This window comes from Falco punctatus, assembly GCF_963210335.1.
Source record: "Falco punctatus genome assembly, chromosome: 3".
Classification (NCBI taxonomy): Eukaryota; Metazoa; Chordata; class Aves; order Falconiformes; family Falconidae; genus Falco; species Falco punctatus.
The window spans coordinates 88,077,750-88,102,641 of record NC_137582.1 but is presented as its reverse complement, the minus strand read 5'-3'; positions in this window follow the sequence as shown (position 1 = coordinate 88,102,641).

The following is a 24,892-nucleotide window of genomic DNA, read 5'->3' as shown; positions in this document are numbered from 1 at the left end:
TCACTCCAGCTAGACCAGACTGCTGTACTAAAAGTGCTAGAAGTCCACAAAATCAAAGGAATCAAAACATGTCTGTATTTCATTTTTTATTTTATTATTTTATGGTGCACTGGCTGGTAAAAACGTAACTGAATAATTCAATACTTCTATCTTGAAAATAAACCAATAATTATGAAACTTAATTTCTTGACTTTTATACCTGGCATATAACAAATCTCCTTCAGTTGTGTATTGAAATCCAGTAAATGATGGATTTAATGAACAATGATATGATTTAAATTAGATCTCTAAGTGTTACACATCTCAAAACTCATCAGTATATTTTCAGCTGAAATAATAAATGAGATGAAAGACTAATTTATTTTATCAAAGTTGGAAAGTATATTCATGTATATTCTTTAGGAGAAGAGACAGAAGTATAAAGAACTCCTGTTTCCACTTGGTTCAGAGAGAAGTCGATGTTCAGTGGCTTGTCTCAAGCTATATGTAAAGACCATGGCAGCACCAGGAACATGAATACATTTTCTAGCTCACAGCATAGTTCAAACTGTACCCCATCAAAGTTATTGACCAAAAACTAAACCAGACATAAATAAAACACAAACCTAAACCACATTCCAGCTAAAAGCCAAGGAGTGTGTAAAATAAATCTGACTGTGGTTGTTAAACTTCAAGTCTGTTACAATAATTAATATTAAGTAACAGTTTAACTGTGCTTCAATTCTAAATGGAAAATGCTAAGCCTATTTAGGACACTTAATTTAATGTGTTTACCTAATTGAATCACTATACCAATTCTGGTACAGAGCTAGGCTCCAAGTGCAAGGAATTCAGAGATGGAGAACTGAGTAAGAACACTTTATGCATACAGAAAAAACTTAATAGCAGGATTTCAGGATTTGTGCAAAGCTCTAGGTGCTTTCATGCTCAATACCCTTGCCTTAGATTTGGCAGACCCTGGTTCCATTCTGCCAGAGGTACCTGAACAACTGCTTCACATATTTCTATTGATCCACATGATTGATATGTGCAGAGTCTCTTGAGTCCTTCTCAACTTTCCCTGAGAGGCATGAAATATTTTTGTATAGAACTTTTAAAGACTCCTTAAAGACTCTCCAGGATGATGGCTATGGCATTCACATAAAGGTAGGATGCCTGGATTTAGTGGAAGATTATGAAGAACAAAGCAAAACCTAAGAATATCTGCCCCATCTTCACAAGCACATATGTATTGGAGTACACCATGGTCTGATGGTTGAGGATCTGCCCTACTGGGGCAGATAGAAACTAGTCTCCCACATTCCTGGCAAACAGAGTAAATAGCAGTCATAAAAGGAAACAAAGCCATCCTAGAAACTGGGGGAAATTTTTATAAGAAATACATTATTTTATTTGTATTTCATAAAACCTGCATTATTTCATTTTAATTTTACAAACTTAACTTGATTGGTAAATGTGGAGAATATGAAAGAATTCACTTGCACAGAGTGTTTTTCAAGAGCAATGACAACATAATTCAAGTTGGTAGAGGCACCTGGAAGTCACTGGACTGCCAACCCTCCCCCAGCTAATAGTTTTCAGCTGGTATATTATTTCTTTCATGTACTTATCACTGAAATAAAACTTGCATGTGATCTCAGAGAATGCATACTGTGATTTTTTTTTTTCATTTTCAGCTGCCACTGGTTCTTGTTCACGTGTTCTTTACTGCCTGATTTAGAGTTAGGTCATTAAATGGAATAAGATCATAACTATAACCATTTGAGATTCCAGAGGACTGGAGTCAGGAGCCTTTTGCTTCTGTTTAGAAACCCTAGTACAAAAGGTACCATTGACATCATGGGTAGACATGTTTAGATACCAACGACATAGAATGCTATGCCAGGAATGTTCTTGTAGTCAGTTCATAAAACTTACACTTTCACATAGATAGTAGGTTTATGACCAAGTTATTTCAGGAGATCCTCAGAATAGTAAAGGCCTGAGCCCTAAATCACCACTGTTCTTCAGAATATGCAGTAATTTACACTAGAGCAACATTTTAATAAAATGTTACCATGCTGATCTGAGAGCATTACATGCTTACTTTAGATGTGTTACTGATGCTTGCACAACACCCATAGGAATGATGATGAAGAAAGTCTTTGCTGCTCGTTATATTTATAGGCATCCAGGACTGTTGGCTTGCACAGCATTTGAAGAGCTCCTTTCAGACCACTCACAGACTAAGAAGCGATCAGTAATTTCTCAACAATTCTGAATGACATGCAGTAATTTCATATATGCTTGCCATGATTCAAAATCAGAAAAAATAAGTTCTATCCATAGAAAAATTATTTAGTAGGAATACTTTTTCAAGGGTTAGCTTTTTAAAATTACTCATAAGAAAACATGCAGTAGCCTCAAACATTACTGTGCATAGCCTATCAATTTCTTACAAAACGGGTTTGTGTCTGAGTAATCATTTTGTTCAGTCATTATTTCCTGGAATGTATGAATGGCAATTTTTTTACACAGAAAAAGGGAAAAAAAGTCAAAGGTGAAGCTCTTTTATAGTTGATGTTAACTAGTAGGAAGGATGTGATAGAGTTCACAATCCTTAGGAAGAAGAAAAGCAGAATAAAAATAATAGACTTCAAAAAGGTGGACTTTAACAAACTCAGGACACAGAAATGAAATTTTTGAAAAATGAGTTAGGGAGGGTCAGCTGATTCCTAAAGAGAAAATATTAAGGGCATAAGTGCAAACTATCCCATTATAGAGGAAGAACAGAAGTATATTAAGAGATCAAATTACAGAAACCGTGAAAGATCATACAGGCTATGGAAACTAGGTCAGCTAGAAACTTGGAAAGGTAAGAAAAGTAGCACACATAGGTAGGAACAACAGAACAGAAACAGCCCAAGAAAATACAGTTAGGAAGTAACGTGCAAGAGCACTGAGAAGTCATTCTACAAGTACATTTAAGGAAAGACAGGGATAGCAATGGTCTATCAAAAGGGGAAAATTGCTTTGTCTTTCTACCAGCATTCCCTGAAATGCTCAATTATAGGCATAGGTGATGTCAATGATCAGTTTTTACTGCTAGAGAAAAAATAAACTGGAGCATACTCTGAAAAGATGAGTCTGCTCAAATCTTTTGGCCTTGATGATCTGCATATTAAACTGCTTTAAAAATGAATTAATGGCAGAATTGTTAGCCATTGTTTTTGAGGGTGCATGAAAAATGAATCAGGTGTTAGAAGACTGGAAAATGAAAAACATAACATTTTCAACAGGAATAGGAGAAAGAGATGGGAAAATATTGCTAAATTATTTCAATTTTCAGCTCTATTCCACACTTTCTTCTCCCCTAAAATAGTGACAATCAAATGATCTGTAAGGTTTTAAAATATAATGAAGTAACAACTAATTTGGATTTAATGTTTTATGTATAGTAGAGAATCAAAAGATACTATGTCGCTTGACCTTAGTAAGACTTCTGGCAGTTTCATGTTTTTGTAATTAAGCTTCGCAGATACAGTATAGATGAGACCACCTTATAGTGAAACTGATCACAGGATGGTATTGAGACTGTCGATGGAAGGAGCTTTAGTTCTGAGTAAAGCCCTTCAGTGGATCCTACTTTAATTTTCGTTTATATTTCATTAATATCCTGGGTGATGGAATAGAAAGTATGCTTATTATGCTGTCCTGGTATAAACTGCAAGCATATTGGAAGTCTGTATTATAATGCAAAGTAATTTTAACAGGGAAAAAATGTTTTTAAATGTATGATTCAATTCAATAAAGATGACTACAGGCTTCTACTTTTGAGTTGTAATATCAGATGCCTGAATACAGAGATAGCAGTTCTACATGAGTTGATTAGATAGCAATTCAATATTGAAGGATCTGAGGATAATCCTCAGCAGATCATAAGCCACACATCAGTCAGTGGTGTCATGCTGCTGTAAAGGAGAACATTGTAAATCATGCTGGGATATGTAAATGAAGTACAGCTTACCAAAAATGCTATGTAATTCTTCTGATTTGCTTATCATATATGAAACCTTAGCTGGAGTACAGCAACCTGTTTTGGGGAGCATTTGGACCCATCAAGAAAGCTATACACCAATGCTACAAATAGGTCTCAGGGGAAAATTAGTTTACTTGGAGATCTGGATAATTCTTCTAGTAAGGGGAAAATGTACAATTTGGGATTGGTTCTTTGAAAGAAACCAGAAGTTTCAAGAGTATTTAATATGTAAAATACTACTTGAAAGAGGAAAGTAGTTGTCAGTTCTCTGTGTTAGTGATGTCACGACAATAGGTAATTAATAGGTTTAAATAGCAGTTTAATTTACATGTTGAAATAATAATCATAATGATATATTAGAAGAGGCCAGTTTCAGAGTCTGTGAAGTCTGCACTGTAGAAAAGCTTTCAGAACTGGAAAGAAATATCTTGCACATAATTAATTATACTTCTTTCCATTTCGCAGAAAAGAGATGTACCAATGAATTTGTGAGAACCCTTACAGTTCAGTTCTATAATTCTGTACTCATTAATTCAAAAATTGAGAGTCTATAAACAATTATTTATTTATTTATTACTATGTAAATGGAAGCAAAAAAAAAGGGGGGGAGGGTTTTGAGCAAAATTCCTGGTGTAATTATGACAGAGGAACTGACAGTTATTTCCCCAAAGACTGGGTTTCTACATTGTCTAATTGTTCTACATTTGCAAAGAAATATAATTGAATCTCAAGGCAAATATATGCCCTCAAATCCTGTTAGAAAATAATGGGATTCAGATGTATAATTTCTCAGCTCCTGCACACAGCTTTGAAAATACCCTGAAGTCTAAAAGATCATAAAGGTATCCACAGTGACAAACCCCCAGTTTAAAAACAAACGTTAAACAGTTTTGTATCTGTTCACAAAACAAAATGCCACATTTCATAAAGACCTGCTTCAGGTGGAGAAAGAAGGGGAGATATTTTCATATCCAAGAGTGTTTATCAACAACCAGAGTCTGCCCTGAAGCAGATGACACCAAATTTAGCAGTCACTGTTCACTTCAGTGGGATACCTCAACCCACCTCTGGTTAATTAAAATGATTGATTAACTCTGCTTAGCATAAAATAAATTTTGGCACTGTAAGAAAAATGTGAACTACCAAAAAATCTCGCTTTATTTCTTGTGGTGTCATGGTTCTATGATTGAACGGACCCAACATATATTGCTGAATGACAAAACCCCATAAAAATTAATATTCAGTGTTTAATTTAAGTAATGTGGTAGTTACATGCACTAATTCAGCTAATTAAGCAAACAATTAAGAGCTTGCAATATTAACAAGTATTTGTATAATAGACATTTATTGAAGTTTGTTTGTAAGTTTGTGTTATAGGCATTTTAATGATTTTCCTAATTGTACTGACACATTACACAAATTAGAATTAGACCAAAAATTTGGAAAAAGCCCTGGACAACACTAATTCAATCTTCTCAAGCATTTATAGATAGCTTAAAACAATTATCATTGATTTAACTAATTATATTTGCTACTTAATCTAAATGGAATACTTCACTGCAGCCTGAATTGCAAGTTTTACTGGCAGTTATAACACAAAATATTATGCAGATAATTGGTAGTTATAGTACTGTTGTTACAATAAGACTTAACAAAAGTTTATATACAGATTTTATGAAGCTCTAAGGTTGAACTTAGAAGAGAAAATTTTTATTTAGGTCACAGTATTAAATATTACAGTACAATTATCAATGTTTTATTATAGAATTCAATGATTTCATCTTAGTCCTTTGATATTTTATATCAACAAGGGATTCATTACATCATGGAAATAAGCTGTTTGTGCAGTTTTATGTCATGGGAAAGGGATCATATCTCTGTGTGCTAATGAAGAAATTCTAAGGTGTTGATCTAACAGAAGAAAAAAAACAGACTCTTCCTACTCTTTCTCAGCTACCTCACTTTTCTTTTACTGCTGCATTGCTAGTTATGTATTCAAGAACAATGGAACCTTAATATATTGTTCTTTCTTCAGAAATTTAGCATGTTGTTTGCATGATGTACTCTTTTTATAAGAAATGAAACAACAAACTATCTCATGCCTGTGAACCAGATTTTTTTTAAATGTATATATTGGAAACCACTTGATCCTAAGAAGTTCCTCTCTAGCAGTAAGTAATTTTCAATATCAGATTTTTTCCTTTATCTTGCATTTTCCTGTTCTCCACAGAATTCAAGAAATAAAGTTCTCATAATGCTAAATTACTGTACTGACACAAAATGCTAGTCTATGTGAGGGGTTAATGAATATCAAAAGAGATCATAAAAGCATTTAGATATTTAATATGCTTTTAAAATACAAACACAGTATTACATATTACACTACAAATACAGCATTACATACAAGTGTCTGAATGTCTAGGCAGTTGCCTGTTCGGGGAAAGATACTGAAGAACCATTTAGGTATAAACTATAAAAGCGCTATACTGTATAGCCTGTCAATGAGAACAACACCTGAACAGTGATTGTAGTATGTTGAAAAAGAACTCATGGCTTCCCCCTGTCATGTGAGAGCTCTGTTCAGTGGAGCTAACAAATGAAGCAAACAAAATCATCTGGGAAGGACAAGTGCCCCATCCCTCAGAAAAGAATAGCCTTGCTCAGTATGAGGCATACCTCCTGGAGATAAGTGACATGCATTTAAATTGTCTCCCAAATAACTCGGGGTCTGTTCTGATTTTCCCTAATTTGTGCTCCGGGATCTTTTTCCATCAATCTGTCTTGCAAAAGGAGGCCTTTAGAGCTGTTGTTCTTATATGTAGGGAGAACACAAGAAAGGGCAAAGCTCAGCTAGAGTGGAAACTGGCCAATGTCGTTTCAGATAACAAAGAAAGGCTTCTTAAAGTATGTTAATAGCAAGAGGAGGTCTAAAGGAAATATTGGACCCGTGCTTGTTGAAGATGGTCATTTGACTGATATGAAGAAAAAGCAGAGGCATTTGATGCTTTTTTTTCCTCAGTCTTTAATAATACTAACAGACCCTGGGCTGCCCAGTCCCCTGAGTCAGAGGACAAGTGTGGGAACAGTGAATTTTCATTTGTGGACACTGAAATTGTAAGGGACCAACTGTATCAGTTGAATGTTCACAGGTCCATGGGGCCTGATGGGATTCATCCCAGAGTTCTGAAGGAGCTAGTGGATGTTACAGCAGGACCTCTCTCAGTCTTCTACCAAAGGTCCTGGGAGTCTGGGGCTGGGGAGGTCCCTGCTGACTGGAAGCAACCCATTGTTATTCTAATCTACAAAATGGGTGTGAGGGAAGACCCAGGGAACTACAGACCTCTTAGACTAACCTCATTCCTGGAAAAAAATATGGATTTACAAAGGGAAAGTCTTGTTTAACCAATTTGATAACCTATGATAAGGTCACACACCCAGTGGATGAACAGAAGGCAGAGGATCTAGGCTTTTGGGAGTTTAGTAAGGCTTTTCATACTGTCCTTCACAACACTCTTCTGGACAAGCTGTCCAACTGTGGGATGAGCCCATTCACACTACGCTGGGGGAACTGCCTGAACAGCAGCGTTGTAGTGAATGGGGCTACATCTGGCTGGTGACGAGCCACCAGCAGTGCTCCTCAGGGTTCAGTTCTAGGGCCACTTCTGTTCAATATTTTTATCAACAATCTGAATGCAGGATTTGAATGCACCATTAGCAAGTTTGCTGATGATACCAAACTGGGAGGTGCCTTTGATTCTCTTGATGGACAGAAGGCATTGCAGAGAGATCTGGATAGATCGGAGCATTGGCCTGTTATTAACAGGATGAAATTTCACAAGTCAAAATGCCAGATTCTACACCTAGGACAGAGCAATAGCAGGCAGAAATATTCATTGGGAGAGGACTGGCTAGAGAGCAGCCCTGCAGAAAGGGATCTGGGGGTGCTGGTGGGCAGCTGGCTCAGTATGAGTCAGCACTGCGCCCTGGCAGCCAAGAGGGCAACCCACATCCTGGGGTGCATCAAACACAGTATAACCAGCCCGACAAAGAGGTGATTATCCCACTGTATTCAGCACGAGTGCATCCTCACCTTGAACGCTGTGTGCAGTTCTGGACACCATAATTTAAGAAGGGTGTGAAGGTCCTTGAAAGCATCCAGAGGAGGCAGCAAAGCTGATGAAAGCGCTGAAGGGAATGTCCTGTGAGGAGCGGCTAAGGACTTTGGTCTTGTCTAATTTGGAGAAAAGTAGGTTGAGGGGTGACCTCGTTGCTCTCTACAGCTTCCTGAGGAGGGGAAGGGAACAGGGAGGTGCTGGTCTCTTTTCCCTGGTATCCAGTGATAGGATGCATGGGAATGGTTCAAAGCTGCGTCAGGGCAGGTTTAGACTGGACTTCAGGAAACATTTCTGTACTGAGAGGGCAGTCAAATAGAGAGGTGGTTGATACCCCAAGCCCTGTGTTTAAAAGGCATTTGGACAATGCTTTAGGTTGGTCAGCCCTGAACTGGTTATGCAGCTGGACTAGATGATCATTGTTGGTCCCTTCCAACTGAAATATTCTATTCTATTCTATTCTATTCTATTCTATTCTATTCTATTCTATTCTATTCTATTCTACTCTGCTCTGCTCTGCTCTGCTCTGCTCTGCTCTGCTCTACCTATTTTTTGGATCTTGAGATGAAAGGATACCCCCCTCCTATGTTCTTTAAAACATAGTTCAGATGACCCCCCTCACAGAAAATTTCATAGTACAAAGTCCAGTGTGGATGGTTTCACAGAGTAAAGCATTCAAAAAGCAGAGTAGTAGTTTGCAAAGTGATAGCTTTGTCTTCTAGTTTTGCTACTGTCTAGTTCAGATGAATTAAAGAGAAATTTAGGTTTTGGATCATATATATATGGCAGGCAAGCATGTAAGTCAGAGGTGCTACCAGCATACCTGCTAAATTCATTAGTTCCTTTCTTTGTGTGAACCTTATTTTGTCTGGTCCCTCTCTTCCTCATCTGTAAAATGGTAATCAAAAACAAACAGGGCAGGATGATGTGATAGGGGGTGGAACAGGGGTAGGGGAACAACTGCATGCCTAGGAAAGACAGTTGCCTGATACATTTCTTGAGCTCACCTCTACAACATCAATTTTATGAAATCTTCTGCTATGAAATATAATCTCATAGAAAGGTTTCTATTCTCATCTCTTCTGCTTTTCTTTCCCTTGCCTCTTTTCTTGAGAGGAAACATGCATTAAGACTGAACTAGTCGGTTCTTTGAAAAGAAAGAACTGTGTTTGCATCATGACTCTCAGAATACAAAAAGAATCCGTCTCACTGAAAAAAAGTATTTTTGTAATTAAATCATATAAATAAACAGATTTTATAAGCTAATGATTGATGTCATATTGTGGTTGTTAATGAGGAGTCTGAGCTTATAGCTATAGTGTTTTCAGTGTAAAAGAATTAAAGTAAAATACTGGAGAAAATCTTCTTAAGAAAGAAAAGGATTTGTGTTTGATTCACTCAAACTGTTAACTGTCTAAAAGCAAGCAGTCTGTATCAAAACATTCCAAGGGATGTTATATTTCAGAATAAGACTTCTAAAGAACTAGATGTGTTACAGTTAGGCATAGCTGTGGATGACTGTCAGTACTTTACCTTTCAATGAATTTCAGTCTGTATCACTCATACTGCAGAAAACTGTTATACTATTGGTTTTTATAGGAACTGGCTCTGTGGTTTTGTCCTGAAATTTTTGTTTGGCTTTGAGAAACCTTTCTAAATGAGAATTTAATGGAAGAGAAATAAGTTCTTGCAACTTAGTTCAGTTTTCAGGTACTGAAAACCATTCCACTAGAAAAGAATTAGACAGATAAAACCCTTGTCCAAACCTAGTGTAAATGCCTGGAAATGTTAACAAGCAAACAGGCTCTGGAAGAGGTACATTTTTGAAAGCTTAGATCCATTTTTCCAGTCAGACAATCGTCAGGCATCTTGTAACATTTACAGTTATTCTTATATGGCAGAGGAGGCTCCATAGTTTCAAGGGACATAAAAGCTCCTGTTGGCCATACCTGACACCCTGAACCAGGTTATCAGGCCTCCTCTGCATTAAAGTGAAAGTCACTTATGCTTCTGGTGGTCTCAATAATTCAAAATCCTGCAACTGTTTCATAAAAGTTTGAAAGATTTATCACACTTAATCTGATTCATACTTCCTATTTCATGTTAACCACAGCAGGTAGAAAGAAATAATTTCAGTCTTGTGAAAGCTGAAAAAAACCCTTCACATCATAAAGTGATAACTAAATATTTTAAAGGTTGACCATCAATATGAACCAAATGAGCTAGATCCTAAAGTTCAAAAAATATATAACATTTTGTTTTATAGAACTGTAAATTAATGCCTTTGGAATAGCACTTAGGAATAGATGACAGGAAAGGGAAATAGAAGAGCATATTATTAACATGAAATGTGTAATATTGCTGGGTTGTTAATATTGACAGAGGCATAGAACAGTTTTTCCATTTGACATTAGTGAAAATTTTTTAAACTTGAGAGCAATTTCACTTAGGCTACATGCAGTATGCAACTGCTTCATTAACAGAAAGCAGTATGATATAATTTTTTGAGTGGCAATTATTTTCACTTGTGCATCCACCTTCACAGGGTTTATCTTAATGTTTCAGAACTTTTGGTACACAGCAAAGCTTTTATAAGTCTGTCTGCTCAGAGGAGGTGTATTGATTATGCAAACTTGCTAAATGTTGCTCACAGTTACAGGGATTCAATAAAAGCAAATACTGGTTGTTTAGTTGAGCTGGTCTTTCAGTAAAGGTCTGATGAAACTTTAAATGTTGAGGCTATTTTAAAATTATTTATTTCAAAACCAGAGAATGAAATGAAATTCTGACTACAGACTGAACTTTATAAATTGTCATTATATCCCATTTATTTAAAAACCTATAAATTGAAAACAGTTATTTCTTGAATTATTTCTAAATGTTGTTTGACATTTCTTTTTAAATATGAATCTTTCTACTTGACTGGAAACCTTATCATTGGATATGATTTTTCTACACTATTTGACACACGGTGACGTTTAGAGGAAATAAATATCAAGATTCTTAAGAATTTAATACAATAATTTTGGTGTCTCTGATTTGTCAGTGTTTGAGGGATACATTTTGCTAGCTAGCGGTGATTTATTCTGCACATTTTGATGGTGTGCAGAAAATAATGTCAAATACGCAGATTACAGTTAAAAAAAAACCCAACAAGTGAACCTTCTGGAATGGCTACTTGTAAAAGTACAAACCAGGGTGCTTGGTTTAATGAGATGGTCCTATTACTGGATCTGGAATTGTAAACTCTATTTAGTTCTGAAAATCTTTTTATTTATTTATTTGTCAGAATTCAAGGCAACACATCTTTTCACGTGAGACCTATAGATGCCTGTTTCAAAAACTGAACATGTCTTTTGAAATTCAGCAGGTTTGGATGTTATACATATTTTCAAGTAATACAGGCAGACATTAATTTCAGAGCTCTTTCTCCCCAGTAGTCCTGAGAGATAAATCCTTTATAGTCTTATTGTTCTACCACCCTTACTGCTGATTTCTGTGTCCTGTTGACATTTGTACTTATTCACTGAAAGTATGGACTATCTGACAAATTTTAAGTTGTGAGGGTTTTCTGAAGTACAGAGAAACAATAGGATATAATTCTTTTTAGTTCATTTCTTTCTGTCTACATTTAAATATTTAAATTTTGTCGGAGAAGGGGAGAGTTTAAGTTGGCACTAGTTGGATTATTACTAAAAAAGTGAAACCAAATCTAGGCCATATAATAAGTAATTGTAAAATAACTCATATTATGACACTCTCCCCAGTGTAAGTAGAAATCCTTCATATGAACAAATTGTAGTGTCTTGGAAAGTATTCTTTAAAGGAAAGTCCTGTAATGAACTAACTGCATTATATCTTATCTAATATTTATAATTCGCAATGCAGCACTGTATTGTAGGAGTCTGCACATCTTTTGGCTCTAGTCCAAGGCATCAATTATAGCTATACAAATTTATAGGTATGATTTTATAATAGGTACCAGCAAGAGTAGTGTGGAATAGTGAAGCTGGTTGTAAAGCTGACAGTGGGAATACACAAAGGTCCATAAAGTGTAGGACATGAACACTCAACTGAATATACACTACCATGGTTGATGTGTTAGCAGTACTGCTGATTTTCAACAAAATGGATCATTAAGTATCTCATTTGTATATTGTGAGAAGTATAAACAACATCTACTGTTTGTGAGCATCTATAATACTAAGTAAAGTTAGAAATGCATGGAATATTGCAAGTAGGTTGTTGGGTTTTTATTGTTGCTGTTTCTTCCTTTAATATTAATTTCCTATACAGAGCTTAATTTTGATTATAAATGAAACCTTCAACATTATTTTTTTTTCTAAAATTGAACAACTCTATATAAGTAATTTCAAACAAATGCCATTTGTGTCCTATTTTTAAACTGAAGAATTTTAAATAGCATTATTTATACTTTAAGTATGTTTCAGCAGAAAAGTTAGAATCATCTCGAAAGCCTTCTAATTCTTCAAAATAAAACAAAAATGTAACTTCTTTTTCACTGTTAGTAGTCATGACTGTGTTGGGGGGGTTTCAGTGCTTGAGGAACTGTTAATTGAAATTTAAAAGTGTAAGCTCACAACTTTCTGAGGACATTTGAATTAAAAGTATTATACTTTTTACATTAAAATCCATTAGCTTCTTGGTTCTCAAAATCACAGGTAAACAGATGATGGAAAAGCTTTGACAGTCTTTAGCTACAAAACGGTGAATAAATTATCAGCAGATTGTATAGCTAGAACATTCCTGTTCAGAATGCATGTTACTGTGTTAAGAAAACAAACCTATTGATTTCTTTACATCCTAATCAAAATTGTATTGCTTTTTTCCTTATCATTTGGAAGCTAACTGTATATTATGGAAAGGTTGACAGAAGTTGGTAACTTGTGAGACCCATTTCTGCTGCTACTCTGAAAATGATTGCCAGTCCATTGTTTTGTGTGCTTGAGGCCAGGTGCTGCATGCTTTTGGCTCTTGTGGACTTCAACAGTGTGTGTGGGAGCACATTGCTTCTGAGGGTTGGGCCAATACTGCATTGAAAAGCCTAATATCAGTATTTCACTGTTCTGTAAACTCTTTTGGATTTGAAATTTCTGTGTCCTTCAAGTTCTTGTTCAAATGAGCATGAGTTTGGCTGGAGGAGTAGTTGTAAGTGAGTTTTCAACTGCCTTGTCCTATGGAAAGTATGAATTATAAATGAACTCAGAATCAGGGTTACAGGCTGCTACCCACAAATAGCTTAATCATGACATTTCAATTTTGACTAGCCTTTTTCCTGTGGGTCCTGCTGTTGGGGGACAAGTCCACTGGGATATATATATTTTTTTTTATTATTTTTTTTTTGTAATTGCATGTGGTAAAAAGAGATGCAGGAACATGCCACTAGTGTGCCCTACTGCAAAGTAGGTCTGTCATAAGGGTATTTCTGTATTCTTGCTTGCAGAATAAAGATAGACCTGCTATGATAGGTTGGACTAAATTCTGAGTGGATCCCATCAATCAGTGTGCCAAAGGCACAGACATATGCCACCTGCATGTTGAAGATATCACATCTCTTGGATTAGCGGACAGGAACTATCTTGACATGCCAAAGAAGTCTTTGAGTCTACTTTGTCCTGAACTTTTAGCCAAAGCTGCAATTTCATCTTTTGAATTTTAAACTATATTCCTTCAGCCTACCCATTTACCATACAAAAGAGACAGAAGGCAATGCTGAGTCATCCAGTGAGCATGTCATGATGCAGCCCCAAAATGCAAACATTTCTAAGCAAGCTCTGTGGGCACACAGCAGTATCAAACTTTTAGAGATTCCCTTTTGCTTCATCAGGACACAGCAGGACTCATACATAAGAAGTTTAAAGTCCTTTTTTTTACATGTTATTGACAGAACCAGCTGACCACCACGCAACTAATGATCAGTTCATTGTCTTTAAAGTTATAACCTACAAGCAAAACAGCTTGAAATGAAGCTCTCCGTTATGGCATTGCTGATTTTTTCAAGCATAAGAATTTTTAATGTCAACTTGTTTGATATTTGTTGAGGAAGATGTGGAAAGTTTTAATTACATAGAGCACCTTTATACTCAAACATTATTTTAAAATTATTATTGTTGTGACAGCTTCTATTGCTGCAATTTAAGGAAGGCTGTACTTTGGAAATATGTTCCAGAAAATACACTGTGCAAACAAAGGGTAAAATAGTTTCCTTGTTTCTTTATTAAATTCTAAATAAAAATAATATTGCTTTGCAATAATTTTGGAGGTATAGACTTTCAAAGTCAAATCTTAAAATTATGATAAATCTATCTGGCATCATACAAAAAGCTAAGATAGGCCCTCATGCTGCACAGAAGCAAAATGACAAAGCTAATTAATCACCTGTTGCACCTGGAGAAGGCATCACAGATACTGTTGAAGCATTCAGATTCCTTAGCCACCAGCTAAACACAATTCCAGTCGATGTGTCTAAACTAGTATCCAAAAGAGCAATATACAAAAGTCTGCATCCTGATACATTGCAGCATCCAGAGTACTGGCTGGCTGACAGCAAGGATACTCAGTCATTTGAAGAATACCAAGAGTGGGAAAATAAGAGAATATTCTGCCATTTTGCAAAACAAATAACATCAAGTAATTTTGGATATATATTTCCCATTAGAGAATTCATACCTCTACTTGAAAGTAAAATAGTGGAAAATCCTATGTGAAGCAATTCTTACGAGATGCACTTCCTCTTTGTAGAGAATTTATATTGCTAAAATTTTAGATACATGTGAAATCACAGTTCCAGATGAAACACTGGTATATTTATCACAGGAATTAACTCTTACCTTTGCCACTTCTACTGTGTTGGCTATGTGAGAAGAAATGTTTGAGTTCTCAACAGGTTCCTGAAGGCATTTTTGTTTCAGAAGTGACTTTTTTTGATGTGAAATGAAATATAAAGAGGTTCACTGCCATAGATATGAATAAATAACTGCTTTGGTTTAGGCACAGCAAAGACTAAAAGAATCACTGTATCTGTACTGGAGGCCAGCATATTTAGCTTATAGTATACTAACACTTAATGTATTAGAGGAAGCACTTCAGAGGGCACAGTCACAGTTAATTTAGGGTTTATTGTATATTCTGCAGTGCTGCTCATTTACATGACTGACTACTGTGCTTGAAATTCTTTTTATTTGTCATATTTCTTTAGGATTTAATTCTGAATTATCTACACGTATAACTTTAAGCTTCTTTCTATATCTAATCTGTGTAGGATGCAGTGTCTCATAGCTCTAAGCAGCATATCTTGGTAATTACTTGGCTTAGTAATTCACATCTCACTTTTAAAACTTCCCATAAACTTAAGTGAAACATACTACAGAAACACAAAGTAGGCCATTGTTTACTACTTCAGTGGAATTATTCATACAGGTAAAAGTAGCGTTTCCTGCATTGGTCTCACAAAGTACCATAGACAGATAAATTTGGCAAGCCTTAAAGATAATTGATAATTAACTAAAGATTAAATAAAAAAGGACAAATAAGTGAAAATAATATTACTTTATTATCACCACATTTTCATGTCAGGGGCTTGTGTATACCTGTGTATATTACACACAGATATGCACAAGCTTATGCCTTTTTGTCTATAAGAGATGCTAAATTTTATTAGGAATTAAAGAAAGAAGATGTGCCAGGGTTTCCTACAAATAGGTAAGACAAGAAATACTAGATTTCTTAGTTCTTAAAGTAGCAGTTCTTTCTGAAAGGAAATAACTGCTTTAGGTTTGAAAACAACTCAAAAGTCAAAATGATCAAGAGAGAATTTATTGTCTCTCCCAATCTTTCTACTCACTCTGGTAAAGTACATTTGACAGAGAAACTTCTATGCTAACCACATAAATACTGGGAATGCAATTACACTCCCACTGGCATCAGTCACTGCAAATCAGTAGGGAAAAAATGTTTTGTGTAAACGCAGTAACTCTCAACATGTTGTCTTCTGCTTCTACTCTTTTGCTTTAGAAGTGGAAAGCATGAAAGATGTCTTATGAATCAAAGTTTGAGTGAGATCTGTAAGCAAGAATGGTGAGCTGGCAACAGAAGCTAAAAGCACTCATTGCTAGTTTTTCTGAAGACATAAAATGGTGTTTGCATGCTTCAGAGACCATTCTGGAACAGAGTATTATAAATTATTAATGTGTAATGTGATCTGTAGAATAGGTCTAAAAGAAAATATTTGACTTACTTGAAAGGGCTCAAGAAATGAAAATTTTAATATATTTTCAGATCATTCTTAGAATTTGACTAATTTTATTTATTTTTTTTTTTTATTTAAGGAATCCAAAAGCCGTCTTTTCAACACACTGCATAGTTTTTAAGCCTCAAAAGCATTGTTTTTCCTCAGCAAACATGTTAGTTGTCACCTTTGTTTTACTTTATCTCTCTACTGCTATACATTTCCATTAGCTTGGTTTCTTCATAGTTCAATTATACCTGAAGAGAGATAAGCAAGGTATCAATCATGTGAACAACTTTTCATGTAATACCTTACTTTCTAACTCCAGCAAGGTTTTGGTGAGTTAACATATTCACTACTTAAGCTTGTCAATAAAAATAAAAGAATAATGGAGTGCTTGCCAGTTTTCATTACATTTTAGTATCAAATGATGATGGGACATGATTGCTCTTGGAGAAGAAAAATGAACATTGGATTCTTTCAAAAATACAATGCATTTAGGCAACAGTGACATCAGAAATTGCACAGCAGAACATGTCCTGAATTTATTGATTGTGTCACCTATCTTTCCATGTGTAGGTGCCTGAATATTAGAATAGAGAAAATACTGGCAAGATCATTCTTTCTTTTGTTTTCTGGGTAAAACTGTGAAAGTCTGTGGCAAAGTCTCCTTTGTCTCCTGGGTAGAGAAAGGAGGAGGAAGGTAGCTTTCTTTTCCAACATAAGAGCCAGTCCCACTGGTGGTCTCTCTTCCCTTCTGAGGGGGTAGAGGAGGTTCTCTTATCTTATTTTCTCTCCTGGGTTTCACTTCTTTCCCATCAGAAACGGGAGGGGTGGGGGTAGTGGGAAAGCCAAATAGGGGAATTTTATTGTGGGCATTTTTTATTTGATTCAGAGCATTATGTTAACCAAGGACTGGAAAGAAAAACGGAGAACGTTTGGAGAACAATGCATTTCTTAGTAATGCTTTTTCTGCTGTTGGTTTCCTCACCTGATTTGCATTTTTCAGCACTCAGTGGAAAGGCAGAGAGTTGGGCAGCTAGAAGCCTGAAAGGAGGAATGCTGCATTTCCTGATAACCAAAAAGAGACAGAGAAAAAGGAGTCTTTCTGTTCTGATCATGTAGGAAGTGGTATCCATTACCACTGGATTGACAGTGTGTGTTACAGACTACTCATTTCTGGTCCCTTTTAGATGATTGGATTGATTTTTCCAAAGCCAAAGCACTGTTCTATCACTAGATCAGTAAGTAAGCCTTTGATACTTTGTATTATGTATTTGCATTTGTAGCAAAAGAGTGCTGCTAAGCATGGAGATCTGTCAAGACTGATCCTGTGATGTGTAGGTCAGTTTTATTGTTTTCCAAGCATTCTACCTTTATGAGTATAGAGAAAAAGAAGTTGGAAATCTCTAATTAGTATATAGGCACTATTCCCACCCCTGCATAATAATGGTAACACAGTAATGTTACCGTAAAAGTCAAGCAAGAAAGTAAAGTATCTTTACCCGATATAGTAACATGAGCTATTTTTCTTCAATAGATGTTACAGCGCTTCATTTGGTCTGGTCACTATTGTCACAACTTCTGCATCTCCATTTCTTGCCATCTTTCAGAGTTTTTTCCTCCCACATTATGGTAAACCTTAATTTACATCTGTGTTTGTTTTAATTTAAATCCTGTAAGCTCTTTTTGGCATATGTTGCCCATGGAATATTTGCTTATGTTTCATTGCTGGAATAGGAAGGCATGTTTCTCAGGCCACTACCAACTTTAAGGTTGGTTTCCTCCATGGCCAAACAGCTTTGGTAGTAACAGGGGTTAATTAGCATTAATTTCTTTTTTATTTTTGAAGTTACAAAACATCCCATATACAAGTTAACCAAGAGTTTCAGCATCACAATATGGTCATAGGATGTAATTACCCAGTAGATTGGTAAGATTTTAAAATGTTAACTGTTACTTACATTCTCAAAATGTACACTCATACAGCCCCAATTGTCCATCCGTACTGATGTTTCAACTGCATAAGCAGTTAAAATGCAAGCTGTCTCATTGCAGTAGGACCTTGCTAATTTGCTCATAGCTTCTTATAACATGCATCATCAGTGAGCATGCATGAGCATTCACAGCGCTTGGCCCATTGCCCTACGCGCTATGTAGCCCATGAAACAGAGCACTCTACCTGGACGGGAAAATGTCTGCTATGTGAAAATGACCCAGAAATCCTCATAACCACACATGACCACATCTACTTGTCCAATGTCACAACTCGCTGATGTCCTCAGGATCGTAAAAGTCCCTCTTTCATAAGGAACTAATTGTAAATTTTCAATGCTCCTAAACATAGGCAGTCCTTTTACAACACATTGCAGCCAGTCTGGAGTAGTTTCAGCTGTCAGGGAAGAGGAGAGCAGACATGGTGTTTTGGGAACGCTCTTTTTTAGCCACAGAGCAGGAGCAGAAGAAATAAATGAAAGATTAAAAAGAAACAAAGTGACCTTCAAATACTTTTCCTATCAGTGGAAACACCCTGTGCACGCCCTTCTGAAACTGTTGCTAGAACTTCAGTAGTCTTGACAAATTTAGGCAGAAACTTCCAGCAAACAAATATGACTAATTTTATAAACTTAGCTGGAGAGACTACCCGTTAGAGAAAGCACCTTTTAATGTCAGAGTTGTGATTTATGTAACTGTTTTGGGGGCATAGTGGCAGAATTTGAAAGTGCCCCATGTGACTCCAGAGGTATGATAAACCAGGTACAGGACACGTACCATTATACATTGCTATCTAATCAGGCTGACATATGAAAAACAGCCAAGTACAATGATATATATTCCGTGTTCTCTTACCCAGAAGGAAACTAAGTTATAAGGTTAACATAACAAGCAAAAAAGGTATACTTTGACCTTTCTGTACAACAGTTTTAGAAGGAACTCTTTAACTGCCATTGGGATTGAGTGCTCCAGAGCGTGTTAAGCCTTGCCAGCCCACTGGATTCACTCCCATGGATCAGAGGTTGAACATGACAAATATGCCTATCAATGTATTCCTTGCAGCTACATGTGTTTCTGTATTTTCAGGATCAGCAACCTTGTTAAGTAAAAAGTTATGGGAACTATTTATACAGGATGTTGTAACAAACTATTGTTCAATATAAGGTTGAGTGTTTAATTTGTTTATTCATTTCGGGAAGAAAGTAGGACAATTTATATTTTGAACAGGTTGGCTATAAATATACCGTTATGCCAAGATAAATGGCTAAAACAGTGGTTATAAATTTTATTTTGGCATTGCAGTAAATTGTGTATATTCTTTCCTGAATGTACTGTGAATTAGCATTTTTATGTATCCATGACATGACCTTTAGGATTTAAACTTTCTTTAGGAAATTGTTCTCCTGGAATCTTTATAGTTCTTACCAAGTCCTTACTGAGATATGAACAAGTGAGGTCAGTGGCATCTGTCCCCTACAATTTAATACAATATTTTGTGCAGTCTCAGAAATTCTAACTCATCATCTTTTAAAATTGCATCTGTCAATGCTCTTTTCAACATCTTTTTTTTTTTCCTGTAAAACACACTTTTCAAATAAAGAAATACAGTTGCTTATTAAAAAAAGAAAAAAAAAAAAAAAAAGAAAAAAAAAGAAGCATCCTTGGGAGGGAGTAAGGGGTGAATCAAACAAAAAAAAAATTTTTTTCCTGTTTTTTCCTTTCCAAATCAATTTGGCAGTGAGATGTTCTGATATACAAATGGTTGAGTCCTCTTTTGTTTGTCTTCCATTGGCTGGGATGGACAGAGTAAATCCAAGACCTCATGCATGACCCCAACAGTAGTCTATGCTAAGTTACACTGATGTGCTTCAAGAAGTGCACTTTTCACAGAATATATACTAATGAAAACAGGAAACTGTACTGGATATTAATTTCCTTACTGGATGCCATAAATCTGTCACAGAAAGATAATAAGGCTAATATTTGTCTTTAGTGATCTTCATTATTACTTTAAACATATTAATAAAATTAATAAGCTTAAACTGAACCTCATTTCAGTGTCTGCCAAGCAATCAAATGGGAAGAAAATTCCTACAAAGGATTTAAAAAAAAAACATTTAAAAATTTTATTATACTGAAAAGATGCATGTTAAGAATCTTGTTATTTGCTTACATGTGGAACATATTTCAAAGGTCACATGTATTACTGATGAGCTTATTGTTTATTATTAAAAATATTTGTCAAACTGTGACACAAATATTTATTTTCAACATATTAGCTAAAACATTAATTATTTTCAGCTATTAGAACATCCTAATGAGAAACTATTATTAATATGTCTAACAAAGTTCACTTTTATTTGAGACACTCACTGAGGTAATTAGTAGACTCCTTTCATTCATTAACATTTCAAATCTCATTAAAATGTAAATGGGAAAAGTTTTTGCGTATTAGAGGGTATTGGCACTCATCATAGTAAGTAATTTGGTCTTCATTAATTATAAAGAATATAATAAATAGTCATTTACTTTTGTGAAAACAGCTGGTTAAAGGTTGTTGTACTTGTGGTTTTTAGTGTTGCAATCAAAATGGATGATTCTTTGTATAGGTCTAATTAATTCTCAGCACTGCACTAGATGGCACACAAAGTGAACAGACTGTATAAAGGGTTCCTGTTCCTCGTGCAGCTGTGTATATGCAGGAGAATTACCTTGAAGTAAAGGGCTTTCCTCCCAGAATGTAGATGGGTAAGGTTAACACAGGATATTTGATAATGACTCTGATGCTCACATTCTGCTTGTAAAATGGTAGTTCAGATAATAAAGATAGTTTATTTTCATAATCAGATCTATTGAAAAGTTTTCATACAGATGTTTTTTACACCTTCCCATCCTGGATGTCAATATTATATTGACCACCTATTTGACAAGCTTTTGGAGGAATTCTAGATCAATTTTTTCAGTCTGGATAAGATCACATAAGATTTGATTTGTATGCTAAAATTTAACAGGCTTCTAAAATAAATTGTTTCTGCTATCATTTTAATGTAATAAAAAAAACAGGGGTTACTTTGGTATATAATGCTTGACCTTTACATATATTAGCGTAATTTTTCCTGTCTTGCATATATCAGGTAATTCTCTATCAAAGCAACACCTATAAATATGGAGGTGAAAGAAAAAAGAAAAAAAAGAAAAAAAAAAAAAAAGAGGAAGAAACTGAAAGACATAAAAATGTTAAGAAAGTATTTTATGTACATTTTTGTAAATAGAATTCCAAGTGAAACTGTTGTTTTGATAGCTTTTTAACACACTTTCTGTCAGTTTTTCATAGTTCTGTCCACAAAGGGCTGGTGGTTGTTTTATCTGAATCATTTTGTATAGGTATATTAGTTGAATTAAATTTGACCAACACTTACTAGAATAGTTTGATTTTTTTAGAATTTATTTAAGATTAGTTTCTCAATAAATGAAGATTTATTTCAAAATATGTGGCAATAGCAACCACTAGTTGTTAAGCATAATTTCTAAAATAGTAAGAATATGAAAACTGATGTCTTTTCCTTTTTCATAACAAGTCTCAGAATGAAGCATTTCCTTTTACATTTCTTAGGATACCAGCTTTTATACATATTCTGAAATGCCATCCTCAGACAAAGGGATTATAAACCAATTGAATTAACGAGCATACATAAATGAGTAGCTTTTTATTGTGGAAGAGCACAACATACCTTTTCATTTGATAAGCACAAGAAGAATCATTTGGAACATAGGAACAACATGGCAAAACACCAACCTGTGAAACTTACCTGCTGAATGACTGAAAAGTAAGAACAAAGAACACCACAATCTACTCAGGTACTATAGAAATGATTGAATTAATAAAGGATTTATGTGTCCAAAGTGGGACTTACAGAGTTTAGGTGCTAACATGTTCACTGTTACATGTTCATTCAAAACCCCTGCCTAACTACAGCCCAAGCCTTGGAGTATCAGTGCTCCAAAATCTGCTGATTTCTTTTTCCTGTCAGGTTCTCCAAGTACTTTGAGTTGCACATCTGCTCAGCCCTTGAAGTATTCCATGCTACGCAGCTTAATACCAGGTCCCACCCAATGGAAAAACCTGACATTTCTTTATCCTTGTGTGCCAGTCTAGAATGTGTACTGCAAGAACCACTTAGGACACAGCCTGCCACAGGACACATTTTTGGCCAATATTTTTATGTCACCAAAATTGTGGTTATGATTCAGTCTACCTTTTGCTTAAAAGACTGGGTACACACTCAAAGCTTAATTTCAGTTGGAAGGAAACATCAATAAGTAGCAAAGTCAGATTCTTCTTCTTACTTCCATTTCTCCAAATTTCCTTTTTTCTCTTTTTCTTTTTTTAATGTTGGCACAGTCGTCAAGAAAGGGAGAGGAATATAACAACCAATATATACTACATTCTGGAAGTTAAAGCAATATCTGGTTAGTAAATATGAACTTGAAGTACCTTCAGACTACTAAAGCAATTATACTCATGTCTCTTATTTCCTCAGTAGGTGTTTTCCTTGTTATACTGCTGCATGGAAGGAGGAAAGAGATGCATAGGTTTCAAGAAAAGTGTTTGAGCTCTACTTATGTCTCTGAAGGAAGATACATAGACCTGTGAATCTGGAGGATGGATCACTAGTGCAGGGTTTTTGACTTGTTCTCTTATAATTTCCCGACAGATAACTCCTGATTGATGCTTTGCTAAACACAGTGGCTCCTCTGGATGCCATGCAGACATTTACCCCTTTGTAGCAGCTGTGTGTGCTGTTCAGAGAAGCTTGGCACCAGGATTGTGTAGTCCACCGTGGGGAAGTGTGCAGAATTTGGGGATACGGTGCCTAACTGTAAGTATTGAATTATTTAATAGAATTTGGATCTACTGCAATCTTCAGTACAGAGTTTCTCAAGGTCTCCAGTGATATGCCCTTTTTTCTTTCCTTACTTTTTTTTTTCTTTTCTCTTTTTATTCAGGAGCTTTTTTTTTTCTTTTTTCCTTTGTAGGTCATGCAGTTAGTATCTCCTAACTGAGTTGGATAGGTATACTGAAGAAAACCTTTCTACCATGATTCAAGCAAACTGTACACAACATGTACCCTAAGTGGTCTGTTTGCATTTTCAAAATATTTCCTGTGATGAGCCTGCCTGTGTTAGAGCAATCACAATAACACTACTTTTAACTATTTTCTGTCCAGTTGTTGCTTAATAACCTGGCTTTTTATCAGAATCTCCCATCATGCATTGTTTAGAGTAAAGGTTATTTCTTCTTGTATTTTCATAAAATACTAAAACAATGAGATGGGGGCTTTTAGGTATTCTTGTAGAACAGGTAAGGAAGTTAATAGTTAAGATACTGCAACCAGTTTTATGCTGAAGATGATAATTACTGGTGTATTAACTTGAGAACCAAAATATCTCTGGTAGAGTTGGATGAAGGTTATTTCAATTAGTGGCCCAGAGTGCATGGCACTTCTGTAGAATCAGTTACTGAGGGGCTTAACATAGTTTCAACAACATACTGAAGATTCCCTCCCCTGAAGGAAGACTGTCGTTAGAGAAAAGGCATGAAGTTGATAATGAATACCCCAAGTACCTGTAGTAAAGAGAGATTTCACATCCCTGAAAGAATCCCACTGGTGCTGTCTCGCTTGTGCTTGTCAGGAAAAGCCCCTAACTTCTCTAAGAGATTTTGGGAGTTGACTTCAAGGGTGACATTGTGTTTGCAACTAAAAAGGATGGAGCAGAGACAAATATATGTTTTTTCTCTAGTGCTGAGTTTTCACCATTTATCTCTGCAGTAATCCTTTCTTTTCCTTTAACTTCACCTGATCTATTCCAACAATTTAAAATAAGTGTTCAGTAAACTGAGTTCATAAGCAAGAAAGTTACCAGAATCATGCCATTTCCATGTGTAAACCTTCTGAGCTGCAGATCAAATCTAACGTGCCTACATTGCAGTCTTGAAAAAACGTTATATGGACTTGCTTGAGGCAACATTAGCCCAGGAATTTCTGTGTTCCCTATTCTTTCCTCAGTGTAGACCCTTGTCCTACATATTCTTTGTGTTAGTCATAACATACTATTTCCTGATTCTTTATTCCCTTTTCTACACTAAATAATTGGGACTTTTTCTTATATCCAAGAACAAATCTGCTCCAGCATTTTAAAGGTGCAACGTGCAAGTGTGTTTTGCTTCTACATTACTCAATCAGATACATATCCCAGAGGTATTTATCTGTAAGTATATTAGGCCATATGTCAGATTGGAAAAAGCCATTTGTTTACAAATGACTAAAATTTATTACTTCATTTCACAGGAAATACTGGTAGTGATTTCATCTGCTTGAAAAAAAATCTCTAAAAAATTCTCGCTAAACAGAAGGTTTTGAAAAACAGATTGACAAAATACCTGCCTCCAGTCTATAGAAAAAAACTATTGGTTTTTTATGTCTTGACTAATGTAAGGCTAATGACTAATTAGGCTAT